The sequence below is a fragment of the Mycteria americana genome, chromosome 5 (assembly GCF_035582795.1).
Source record: "Mycteria americana isolate JAX WOST 10 ecotype Jacksonville Zoo and Gardens chromosome 5, USCA_MyAme_1.0, whole genome shotgun sequence".
Classification (NCBI taxonomy): Eukaryota; Metazoa; Chordata; class Aves; order Ciconiiformes; family Ciconiidae; genus Mycteria; species Mycteria americana.
The window spans coordinates 53,991,048-54,004,168 of NC_134369.1; the positions used below are offsets into that span (position 1 = coordinate 53,991,048).

The window sequence follows — 13,121 nt, forward strand, 5'->3', positions numbered from 1 at the left end:
TAGATGAAGAAAAACCCTGAAGATAACAGAGGATCTTGGGTTCATATACTACAATAGCTGCAGTCTATCCACAATCAGAAAGCAATGTAATGAAAATTGCTGCCCAAATGAAAAATGAACTATTACAATTTACTGTAATACAGATAGATACCTGAACAGTTATAAATAAAGCTTTTATATTAATCATGGATTCCTGACTAGTTTTTGTACAATATTGTGGTTTTAAGAGCTGTAAAATATTATGAGCACTGCAGTTCAGTGACAAGAGTATGACTCCAGTAAGAAGAATTATTGAAGATTTGAACCTCTAATAATTTTAAATAATGAAGAAAAAAATAACAAAGATATTAAAAGGCCTCACATAAGCAGGCAAAACAGTACAAGATTTCCTCTGAAGTGCCCTGTAGTCAACTTCTGCACGGTGCAGCGCCTAACACTCACAGAAAGAGGTGTTACAGTAATACCAGTGATAATTACATTGGGGATGGACTTCAATGCATATAGGTTTCAGTTTTAGTGCACTGGAGCTGACTTGAGATTTCCAGATAACACTATACTCTGGATTTAAGCTAGTTTTAAAGCCTGATTTTAGAATAGTCTTTCCTCCTCTGTTTATACTATCATCTTTTTAGTGAGACTGATTTGATTCTAAAATTGGAGCAATTATTATCTCTTCCCGGTGTTGACATGTTCTCCCTTCTTAGACCTGCTGCCTTCTCTTTCTAGCAACCCCAGGAATGCCCTTTCAACTACCACAAGGCTCAACACCTCCTGGGGCTCTCTTTAGAGGTAGACTCACTTCAAGACCTTCATGATTCTCTCTTTGAAGTTGCCTCAGGCTGATGCTATACTTCTTGCAAGCCTTTACAGGCCTAACAGACATTGTTGATAAAACTAAAATGTTTAAAAGATCTTTCAGAGATGTCATGATCTGAATGTAACTGTTCAGGTTAATATTAACCCTTAAATTATATGCCAATTTGCAAGAGGTTATTGTCTTGCAGGATTAAAGAAAGATGTGCTCCACAGCCAGCCCACGTAAGCTTTAGACTAAACTTATACTCAGCAACAAAGACCAGTGGATAAGAACAAAACAGCAAAAGGCTTGCTGCACTTAAGTTACTTTCCCTGAAGCAGATTAGTTGTAAGCATCACTAACTGAATTAAATACCCAGTTAGAGGAAATAAAATGCCAAAAGCTGGGATCCATAGATTTTGTCATGAATTTTTTAGTACTAGCATACTATCTCAGCACTGTGCAGAAAAAGATACTTTCCCGCAGCTGAAATATAATGGAGGGGGAAAGCGATCCAAAGAGTAAAACCAACATATTCAAGACCATACCACAAGCCAGTGGCTGAACCTAAAATAGAATTCAGAGACAAATTTGGCTCTGGTGGATGAAGAGTCACTGCATGTAATGAAGTCACAGCCCGCACCATTAGTTGTTTAGTTCACCTATAGGATTATCATTTGCCTGTATCTTCTGTTGTCACTGGAGCACGAGGACTACTAAAGCAGTTGGTGATCAAAGGCAAAAATAAAACTTCCTGCTATCTTTCCATCACCATAATTAAAGCACCGATTAGAAACATAAAAAAAGATGTGGCCTGCAGTATCTCAAGGAGAAAAGTATTTCAGAGACAGGTATTGTAAATTTACCACTCCTGCCTTTCATCCTCCAGGTCAACTTTGTAAGAGTCTACAGTCACACTTCTGCCATTGCTAGACATACTACAGTGAAGTGTCCAGATGGCCCTGGGTCTGGACTGCTTTACATCCAAGAAAAGCAATCAGAACAACTCTTGTTAAGAAGGGCATTGAAGGAGTCCAGGCAGGAAGGAGCAGAGAGACGAATACATTTGTAGAGCACAGAGAGACTAACAGTTCTCTTTGTAACAGATATGTTACTGATGAACTAGAGGACAATGCACCCAGTTTTCCAACCTGCAGCACGCATTTTGACAATGAAGTCCTGGATTTCAGGAATGGTCATGCATGTTGACTTAAACAGTTGTCAGACAATATTTTTGAAAGGATTGATACAGGCTTCCTCACCACACCCTATTATTTTCTGCATAGTGAAACTCGTTTTCAAGAGGCTGGAGGGAGGAGTGCACCCATCAGTAGTGGTTCACAACCCACTCCAGTGTGGTGGGAGATACACTGTTTGAATTTCCATGTGCTTAAAAAGTCATTGTGCTGAAGTCTTTTTTCCTCAGGAGAGCACATCAGCCTTAAATTGCTAGAGACAAATGATTCCGAAGAGTCTAACATCTCAGCACTGACTGTGTTTTTAAAGACAGTTACTTTTGGTCTAAATAAAGTTTGATGAGGAAGACAAGCTGAAATAAACAGAGGCAGAGCATTTGCTGACTCTGGTGTGTCCATGCTCAGTATGCTAGCTGCTGTGTATTGGTCTTCCAAGCTGCTCTTTCTGCCATGCTCTTTGTATAGAGCCTACGCAGTTGCTGCAATTTCTGGATTCTTACAGTACCTGCATTCCTTAATTTCACTTTTATCATCAGCTAATTTGCAAAAAGCATGTCTTCAGATTTAAAACAGAGGAACTGAAAATGAAATTAAAATACTTTCCAGATTCATAAGGCACTATGGATATCTTGCTGGCAAGCACTAGAGTGTATGTAGATTTTTTATTCTTCTGATGTTGTGAAGTCCATTTTTAGCCAAATACGCTTCATGAGGATTATGAAGGTTAACACTTTGCCTGCAGATCTCTTCTGTTAGTATTTGGCTATGCATGTATCCATAAACTTAATGTTAACTAACTGCAAAATTCAGATCTGGGTCTAGGTTTTGTTTTAAATCACCCCTAAATTTCAGGACACTCAGATTTGAAATGTACATTCAGGTGCATACCTACTTGAAATAAACACCACATAAGTACCTACATATGTAACCCAATCCTTTGTTGACCTACAAGCACCCCTTTTTTAACCTTGCTCAGGGAACTGTGACTCTCAGATGGACCTTTAAGGTGCTACAGGCAAAAGAACACATAGTAAGCTGAGATTGTTTACATCCATTTGTTCTGGGTTTGTAAATCAGTGCTCTAATCAGTGTACAGTCTTTTTATCTGTACAAGCTCTCACCACACAGATTATTTTTTTCCTGAGCAAGTTATTCTGCTGCATGGGGAACAAAACAGAACCAGCTTCAAAGAACCAAATTCCCAACTAGTGAGAGAGGCACAGAATCACAGGAATCAAATGAAAAATGTTTCAAGTCAGCATACTTTATCCTCTGCATAATGTTTCTCTCCAAGGCTACATCACCTTTGGTCTTTCCGTAACAAGGTGAACTTCTGTATGAGGAAAGCATTTGCATCATCTCTTCCTCAACGTTTTCCTGCAGATAACTTACCAAGCTCATATGAAACGTTACTTTTCCTGGAGAAAGGGAATTATGGGAATTATGAGGGAAAATTTACTCTGCCATAGAATCATAGAATCATTTAGGTTGGAAAAGACCTCTAAGATCATCAAGTCCAACCGTTAACCTAACACTGCCAAGTCCACCACTAAACCATGTCCCTAAGCACCACATCTGCACATCTTTTAAATACCTCCAGGGATGGTGACTCAACCACTTCCCTGGGCAGCCTGTTCCAGTGCTTCACAACCCTTTCGGTGAAGAAATTTTTCCTAATATCCAATCAAAACCTCCCCTGATGCAACTTGAGGCCATTTCCTCTTGTCCTATCGCTTCTTATTTGGGAGAAGAGACCCACACCCACCTCTCTACAACCTCCTTTCAGGTAGTTGTAGAGAGCGATAAGGTCTCCCCTCAGCCTCCTTTTCTCCAGGCTAAACAACCCCAGTTCCCTCAGCTGCTCCTCATAAGACTTCTGCTCCAGACCCTTCACCAGCTTCGTTGCCCTTCTCTGGACATGCTTCAGCACCTCAATGTCTTTCTGGTAGTGAGGGGCCCAAAACTGAACACAGTATTCAAGGTGCGGCCTCACCAGTGCTGAGTACAGGGGGACAACCACTTTCCTACTCCTGCTGGCCACACCATTTCTGATACAAGCCAGGATGCTGTTGCCCTTCTTGGCCACCTGGGCACGTTGCCGGCTCATGTTCAGCTGGCTGTCGACCAACACTCCCAGGTCCTTTTCCACCAGGCAGCTTTCCAGCCACTCTTCCCCAAGCCTGTAGCGTTGCATGGGGTTGTTGTGACCCAAGTGCAGGACCCAGCACTTAGTTTTGTTGAATCTCATACAGTTGGCCTCAGGCCACTGATCCAGCCTGTCCAGATCCCTCTGCAGAGCCTTCCTACCCTCAAGCAGATCAACACTCCTGCACAACTTGGTGTCATCTGCAAACTTACTGAGGGTGCACTCGATCCCCTCGTCCAGGTCATTGATAAAGATATTAAACAGAACTGGCCCCAATACTGAACCCTGGGGAACACCACCTGTGACCAGCTACCAACTAGATTTAACTCCATTCACCACCAGTCTTTAGGCTTGGCCATCCAGCCAGTTTTTTACCCAGCAAAGAGCACACGTGTCCAAGCCATGAGCAGCCAGTTTCTCCAGGAGAATGATGTGGGAAACCGTGTCAAAGGCTTTACTAAAGCCTAGCTAGACAACATGCACAGCCTTTCCCTTATCCACTACGTGGGTCACCTTGTCATAGAAGAGATCAGGTTAGACAAGCAGGACCTGCCTTTCATAAACCCATGCTGACTGGGCCTGATCACCTGGTTGTCCTGTACATGCCACGTGATGGCACTCAAGGTGATCTGCTCCATAACCTTCCCCGGCACTGAGGTCAGACATACAGGCCTGTAGTTCCCCGGAGCCTCCTTCCAGCGCTTCTTGTAGATGGGCATCACATTTGTTAACTTCCAGTCAACTGGGACCTCCCCGGTTAGCCAGCACTGCTGGTGAAGGATTGAAAATGACTTGGTGAGCACTTCCACCAGCTCCCTCAGCACCCTTGGGTGGATCCCATCCAGCCCCATAGACTTGTGTGTGTCTAAGTGGTGTAGCAGGTGGCTCACCATTTCCCCTTGGATTATGGAGGCTTCATTCTGTTCCCCATCCCTGTCTTCCAGCTCAGGGGGCTGGGTACCCTGAGAACAACTGGTCTTACTGTTAAAGACTGAGGCAAACAAGGCATTAAGTACCTCAGCCTTTTCCTCATCTTTTGTCACTATGTTTCCCCCCGCATCCAATAAAGGATGGAGATTCTCCTTAGCCCTCCTTTTGTTGCTAATGTTTTTATAGAAATATTTTTTATTGTCTTTTATGGCAGTAGCCAGATTAAGGTCTAGTTGGGCTTTGGCCCTTCTAATTTTCTCCCTGCATAACCTCACGACATCCTTGTAGTCCTCCTGAGCGAGTGGCCGTTTGCTCCTACTTTCCCATTCTTCTAGCAGTATCTTCACATCAGCTTCATTTAATTTCTGTCATCCCTAACCACTTCTTCCAACCTCTCAGCCTCATTTCATCTTTAGTTTCCATCTGGCTTCTTGCCTCCAAAACTTTCTGCTTCACAACCAACCTGCCATTTGCTACTCTTGCATCCTTTTCTCTGCCTATATATTTTCCTGTCCATTTAAAAACACTGCTTACAGATCAGTGTTTCCACAGAGTCTTAGTACACTGAGGCCCTGTTCCTGGCTGGCTTCTATGGTATCAAAGTGCTAATAACCAATAACGTAATTAGATCTACTGTCTTTATGGCAACAATAAGAAATGCTTACTAGTTTATGGAAAAGTAGGATTCCTTTCTGGTGACTGATTTTTTTATATTTCTCAACCATTTTGTTTTGGTGGAAATGACCCAGGAAATTGTTAGGCTAAGCTCTGAACACTGAAATTTCAGCTCATAAATCTTGTATAATTTTGGAATAATACTGTGTACGTGCACCAGTAGGTTGAATTTCACACCCCGTCCTGACAGCTCTGTCCGGAGACAGGATGCCAGCAGACGGCAGATTGATCATTGTGCTGGACCATTCCCCTGTGGAATTTCTTGAGTGAGTTTAAAAAAAAAATTGTAGCTTTTTTCCTTACAGAAAAAACACAATGAATAACACTATATTAAAAAAGAAAAGATAGTGTGTTAATATCCTCAGTGGGTTTTTAGCAACTGATGTAATAACACACTGATGCTGGCTAGTAATGAAATGCAATAAAACAAAATAAAAGAGATTGTGTTGATTTTTGGTATATTTTGATTAGATGTCAGGAAGTGGCAACTTCGCCATCAGTCTTCCATTAACTTAATCTACTCAGAAATGCAGGTGTCAGGTCATATATTCAGAACAACAAATGGGATCTTACTAGCTAATGTATCACTTAGGTTATAATACATTTATCTATTAACCATGTCCCAGATTTTGAATTCAGTAACAAGAGCGCAAATACAGAATGATTTCACTGGTTTGCCTAAGCAGTGATCTGGATTTGAATTTCTGGCTTTGGGAATGATCCCATGTGAAAGTTTGATTCCTCAGCCAAAAATGAGAAGAATCGATACTGATACGGGGCTGGAAGAGAAAGCGCAGGGTGGGGGCTGCCTGACAGGAAGCAGATGGTGTCCCTGGGCTATGGCATTACCCTAGGGAAGAAGAGGTAAAGGTGGTACTTCCAGGAAACCTCGAACAACTTCTTTGAACAGCGAACTTTGCTGAGAACTCACTCACCAGTCCCGCACTGGTGTCAGGTATAATGCTACAGGTTTGATGTGAGCCAAGGGAAAGAAAAGGAGGAGAGAGAGCAAGGGGAGAGATAATAGAGCAAATGGATGGACAGAGGGGAGACAAAGGAAAAAGACTGTATTTTTAAGTGTTCCTCCTCTGCACAGTTTCCCTCTTGTACATAGTTTATTTCCCAGGATCTGTTTTCCATTCATTTTCAGATAATTTGTAAAGACAATTCCTGTCACTTGTATAGTAACAAAAGAGATCAGAGGAGCCAAAAATCTCTAAAAAGAAGTTGAATATCTAAGAGAAAGAGTAGCTAGGGTAGATCTGATGTATTCAGAAAGACAAACACCACAGTTTAGGAAAGGTAGAGCTTTGGCAGTTGCTAAAAGAAAGTTTTCCACCAGCTCAGTGGGACTTCTCTTACTCCTGCCCCAGCCCCAGCCCCATCCTCCAACTAAGAACTACTTGCCTTAGGACTGTTTCAAGTTTAAGGTAATGCCTACTGCTGTCTTTTAGAAAAAGAAAAAAATGTGTATATCATTTTCATAACACTTACATGTCTCTCAAATCTAGAGCAAACCATTTCTCAAGAGATCAATGGGCAAACCGGTTCTCTAAGCTGAAAACCTGAAAGACAGGTAGCAAATGTGTCTGTTCTGACAAGTCCCTGGTTCAGTGAAGTGTGAGTTGTTTACAAAGGCATTGCATTTCTGCACAAAGTAGTGTATTTTCTTGAGACATGAGCTTCAGGGTGGAGCCTTGCCACCATCCATGTCTCTGGCTGCTTGCTCACATCCCTGTATTTTTATTCACACCCTACCAGCTGTGTTGCCAGACCTGTCCTCAGCGTCATGCTGTAAGCCAGAGGAGTGAAAGCAGTAACCAAGTCCAGGAACTGCTCACAGTGGCTTCACCTTAGAAGCCAGAAAATCCTGGAGTGCTCTCAGAAGTATGCTCTGCCCAGGCTGAATGCCTGCATCTGTACAGAACTGCAAGATGAGGGAAGATCTGTCAGGTTATGCTCATCCCATCTACTTCCAGTGAGAATCTAAACAGTCGTTACAAGGTTTGAATAAAGACTATCTGAATTTAGCCTATATTTAACTTATGATAATGACAGCTGTTGCATTCTGTAACTGTGCACTCTGCCTATGGATTGCTTTCCTTTCTATCTTTAGATACTTGCAGACTCTGTGTGTACAGAGCAAGCCAAAAGAATGGGGTTTGTTCTGCTGTTTATTATAGAAACAGTCTCAGGTCATTCATAAGATCCCTCACATATGTAAGATAACAATACTACTTTTATGATTTTTATGTTACCTTGGAATGCATATTTCATTTCTGTAGTGTCTGGAAAGCTTTGCCAGGTGAAAATTATTTATAAGAATTATCAACTTTTTAATTAGATTTTGAGTGTGTACATGGTTTTCTCATGGGCTGGGAGAACTGATTCATCACTGAACCCAGATATTGAATGCTTGTGACCAGTGCATATAGTGAATCTGGTGACCCTGTACATATCCATTATTTCAGGAATCACACTTGTATGCGTGTGAGAACAGACTAGTAGCCAGGTTCTGCCCCAGATTACTGAAGATGGGACATATAGGAATAATCAGTAGCTGAGTAGGTATGGCTTGCGTGGGGGACGCTTTCATTTATGTCTCTGACCTGGTTGATGTTTATTTACTTGTACCAAACACGATTACTCCAGTAGGACAGATGGCATAGACTAGCCAATGTGTGGTGTTTGGGATACCTCCTCGTACCCCAGGCAGTGTCACTCTGCCAGTGCCTCCCTTTCCTGGTACATGAAAAGTTCCTGTTTCTACAAAGCATTACTTTGCAATGAAATACTTCCAGCCCTACCTAGTCACAAATGAATAGTTGTTTTCCTGGTTATCTACACACTGAAATAGTGTCAACACTTTGGATTACAAGATAGGCAGTGGCATGTGTCCAGCTCCTCTGCTGAAATACTCTGTCACTACTGTGGGGGTAGTGTGTATTTGATAAAAGCAGATCTCTTTCCCCCTTTATGGAGTTCAAATTGTTCTTAAAATTCCCACAGAGTGCGTGGGCTGATCACTGCAATAGCTGAATGTGGCATTCTTAGGCTTTAATTTGTGCTGCTAATTAATGTAGGTTTGGTGGGGCTCTGCACAGGTCATGCCAGAGCTAGCAGAAATGCACTAGCACAACTCCTCTGGGAGGAATCCTCCTTTCATCTTTCCAGCTATGCCAGGGGATGCCAGGGGCAAGCTGTCTCTTGCGTGGCATGGGCTCCATGCTCACAGTTACACTGTTGGATGGAGCAAGAGACCTGTTAAGAAAATGCGTTGGGTGAAAAGACTGCTGTGCCGACAGAGAAACCTTCCTCTCCTTCCCACCTGCCAGTGTATGCATGCTGCCTCTTACCTAGCTTCAAAAATGATCCTAACCACAATGCAAGAGCAAGTTGCCTTCAAATCCTATCCACCTGTACAGAAGATGACAAAGTTGCAAGGATTTGAGGAACTCTTGGCTGCCCTGACACCAGCCGTGTAACATCCCTAAGGGTGAACGAGATAAACAGAGGCAACTGGAGACAGACAGAAGCAGAGTGTTGAGGTGTATGCACATGGAAACTTGATATATTATAATGTCCAGGACACATGCAAAGTTTCTTCCCATTCTGTTCCCCTAGGGTACAAGCTGGACTGTCCCAAATTGCCCTTGAGGACCCACTAAAAGGCAAATAATACAGGTAGCTGCGAATGCCATCTTAGAGACTGAGGTACAAGGCCTGTGGGGGCAGCCCTAGCACAGATTTTTATTTCTGTTAATTGCTTTTCAAAATGGGATGATTAGAACTGCATGTGATATTCATGGTGCAAGTGCACCATGGATTTGTGCAGTGGTAGAATGGTCTTTTGGTTTTCAACTCCTTTGCTGACACTCTTTTTTCCCTTTCTAACTGCTGCTAAGTTTTGCAGTGTTATTTTCAGACAACCATCCATAGTAATCCCAGGTCCCTTTTGGAGTAGTGAAATTTGATGCTATCCCTGTATGAATATATTAGGATTTCTTTCCTCAAACTTAAGAAATGTGCACTATTTTGTATCACCAACACTGGATTCCATTTATCATCTTATCATCATTTTGCAGTTTCCATTTTAGCTATCCTGAAACATCTAGAGACATAATTTGCAGACAACGTCACCTGCATATTCATTTTCTTGTCTGAACCATTCCAGGCCATCTCTGTTAAAACAGTAATATCCCAGCAAGGACTCCAGTAGAATCACACCGGTAATACTACCATCTATTCCTAATCTCCATTTACCCTCTAAACATGTACTGACGTGTGAGACCTTCTCTCTTACCTCATCACAGCTTCATTTCCTTATAGCCTTTGATGAGAAAATTTGTCAAAAGCTTTCTGGAAATTCAATTTTTTATATCACTAGATCATTGATACACACTCAGTGACCCCTCAGCTAGCTCCAAAAGATGTGTGAGGCACACCACCCAACATTTTATTATGCTTTTCAGTGTCTTTTTAGCCCATGTTTGTTCCTTTTAGTTTCCCCCTAACTATTCTCCTAATTTTTATGTTCTCTCTTTAAAGGTTGTAGCAGGTTGCTTTACACCCACAAACATGCTGAATTTGAGTTCATTATGGAGACAGTTACAAAGTAAGAAACAAGAGTAAGAAACATTGAACTAAATTTTGTTCACTGCTCAGGATTAAATCAAGAACTGTTACTCCACTTGTGGATTCATCTGATTAGGTCCAAACATTTATGGAGCCTAACAATGTAAACACAATGTGATAATAAATTAAATAATTACTAAAATTATAATTATTATTATTATTTTCTGCATTAGGTAACAATAAAAAGTATATATTATGTATAATATATTAATGATCATATATAATATGTCAAATGTTATGTAAGTAAACGTATAAAGTGAAACCACTGATATTAAGACTAGTTACTAAGATGCGTGTAAATTGTAAACTATATCAGGAATATTTCAAATAGCTGAACCTCATTGCTAGGAATATTGAAGGAAATTATGTATAACCCCATCCACCAAATCACAAAAGAACAGATATAATGGATTTCTGAGAATCAAAATAAAAGGAATAAACATATATCTTCACTAAACAAGGGGACCACAGATCTCTAAATTGCTTTGGAAGCTGGCAAAATACCAAGGAGGAAAAAAAATATTTTAGATGGTTATAAACAACAAGCAACTGCATGAACTCAAGAAAAGGAGGGAGTACCTTGAATACTAAAAGAACTCCTATTATGTGCCAAAGGGCTATATTCTGTATGAAACGTTAGTATCAGCATTCATCTGTGAATCTTAAAATACTTCAAGTAGAGCATGTATTATTTTACTCATAAACTATCATGCTGACAGTTTAATGGTCTTGCGTACGTCACCCAGAAAGCCAATACTACAGCTGACAATTAATCAAAGATTTTCTGACTCTCAATTCATATCATGACTTCGAGATGGTAGTTTTTCTTGGGCAGAAGCAGGCTGGAAGGTTCAGAGATTCCTTTGAAGTGAAGCAGGTATAATAAGAAGCTAGGTAAAAAAGAAATTAGGGATCTTAGCTACTTCTGTTTTTGCAGGCCCAACCTCAGCCACCTTTCAATAACCTTATTTTCATTTCATGCAAATGTAGGCCATTTTCAAGTGCTCTCCAGTCAGGCATGTACATGCTTACTCACCCATAATCACTAGTCACCTTTTTTGATATTTAGCCTGAGAGATACTCCTTATGGCTGGTCTGGGACACTTCACAGTAGTTTAATCAAAAGGGAAATTGCTCATACTCCAGTCTAATACTCAATTACTTCCTTTCAAAAACAGTTGAAAGTAATTTGCTCTCATCTGTGGGAATGTTTTAGAAAGAGAAGCCTATTCAACTAACCAGCTTGGACAGCTTCTCATCCACTCTGTCCCTGGAAAGACTTACCTCCAGTTATGCTGCCTCCAAGGGAAGCATCACACAGATCACTTCTAGAAGTTCTGCTTCTAGAAGAGAGAATCCCTGAAGTGAGCCATCGGCAAATTAGCAAAACAGCATTTGCCAGGCCTGCGGCACTGCTTGCAAAAGAATTGCTTACAATGATACGGATTCAAAAACAGAGGTGTATTGGGTTTGCATGGCAAGGTTTGGTAGCGGGGGTGCTACAGGGGTGGCTTCTGTGAGAAGCTGCTAGCAGCTTCCCCTATGTCCAATAGAGCCAATGCCACCAGCTCCAAGACGGACCTGCCGCTGGGCAGGGCCAAGCCAATCAGCAACAGTGGTAGCGCCTCTGGGATAACATATTTAAGAAGGGGGGAAAAACTGCTGCAGAACAGCAGCCAGAGAGAGGAGTGAGAATATGTGAGAGAAACAACTCTGCAGGCACCAAGGTCAGTGAAGAAGGAGGGGGAGGAGGTGCTCCACACACCAGGGCAGAGATTCTCCTGCAGCCCGGGGTGAAGACCATGGTGACGCAGGTTGTCCCCCTACAGCCCATGGAGGTTAACAACGGAGCAGATATCCACCTGCAGCCCGTGGAGGACCCCATGCCAGAGCAGGTGGATGTGCCCAAAGGAGACTGTGACCCCATGGGAAGCCCACACTGGAGCGGGCTCCTGGCAGGACTCCTGGAGAAAGAGGAGCCCACTCTGGAGCAGGTTTGCTGGCAGGACTTGTGACCCCGTGGGGGACGCATGCTGGAGCAGGCTGTTCCTGAAGACTGCACCCCTTGGAAGGGACCCACACTGGAGCTGTTCGTGAAGAACTACAGCCCATGGGAAGGACTCACGTTGGAGAAGTTCGTGGAGGACTGTCTCCCGTGGGAGGGACCCCACGCTGGAGCAGGAGAAGAGTGTGAGGAGTCCTCCCCTGAGGGGGAAGGAGCGGCAGAGACGACGTGTGATGAACTGACCACAACCCCCATTCCCCATCCCCCTGTGCTGCTGGGGGGGAGGAGGGAGAGAAATTGGGAGTGAAGTTGAGCCTGGAAAGAAGGCAGGGGTGGGGGAAAGGTGTTTTAAGATTTAGTTTTTATTTTCTCATTACCATGGTCTGATTTGATCGGTAATAAATTAAACTAATTTCCCCAAGTTGAATCTGTTTTGCCTGTGACGGTAATTGGTGAATGATCTCTCCCTGCCCTTACCTCAACCCATGAGCTTTTTATTATATTTTCTCTCCCCCGTCCAGCTGAGGAGGGGAGTGATAGAGCGGCTTTGGTGGGCACCTGGCATCCAGCCAGGGTCAACCCACCACAAGAAAGTACTGGCAAAATGAAGGGAAATCACATATGAGAAAGTCTATAGAGAAATCTAGTGTAGGATGTATCCATGGTAGGCGGGGCAGGTAAATACCATGAAGGCAATTCCAGTCAGTGGCATTATACCAGTTTTTGCAGCTGCAGATC

The 13,121-nt window shown here is 42.5% G+C and overlaps 1 protein-coding gene across 1 annotated transcript in view; it reads right to left on the reverse strand.

Moving 5' to 3' along the window:
- KCNK10 (potassium two pore domain channel subfamily K member 10) overlaps positions 1-13,121 on the reverse strand; it is a 72,657-nt gene that overhangs the window by 16,477 nt on the left and 43,059 nt on the right. The gene's annotated exons all lie outside the window — the stretch shown is intronic.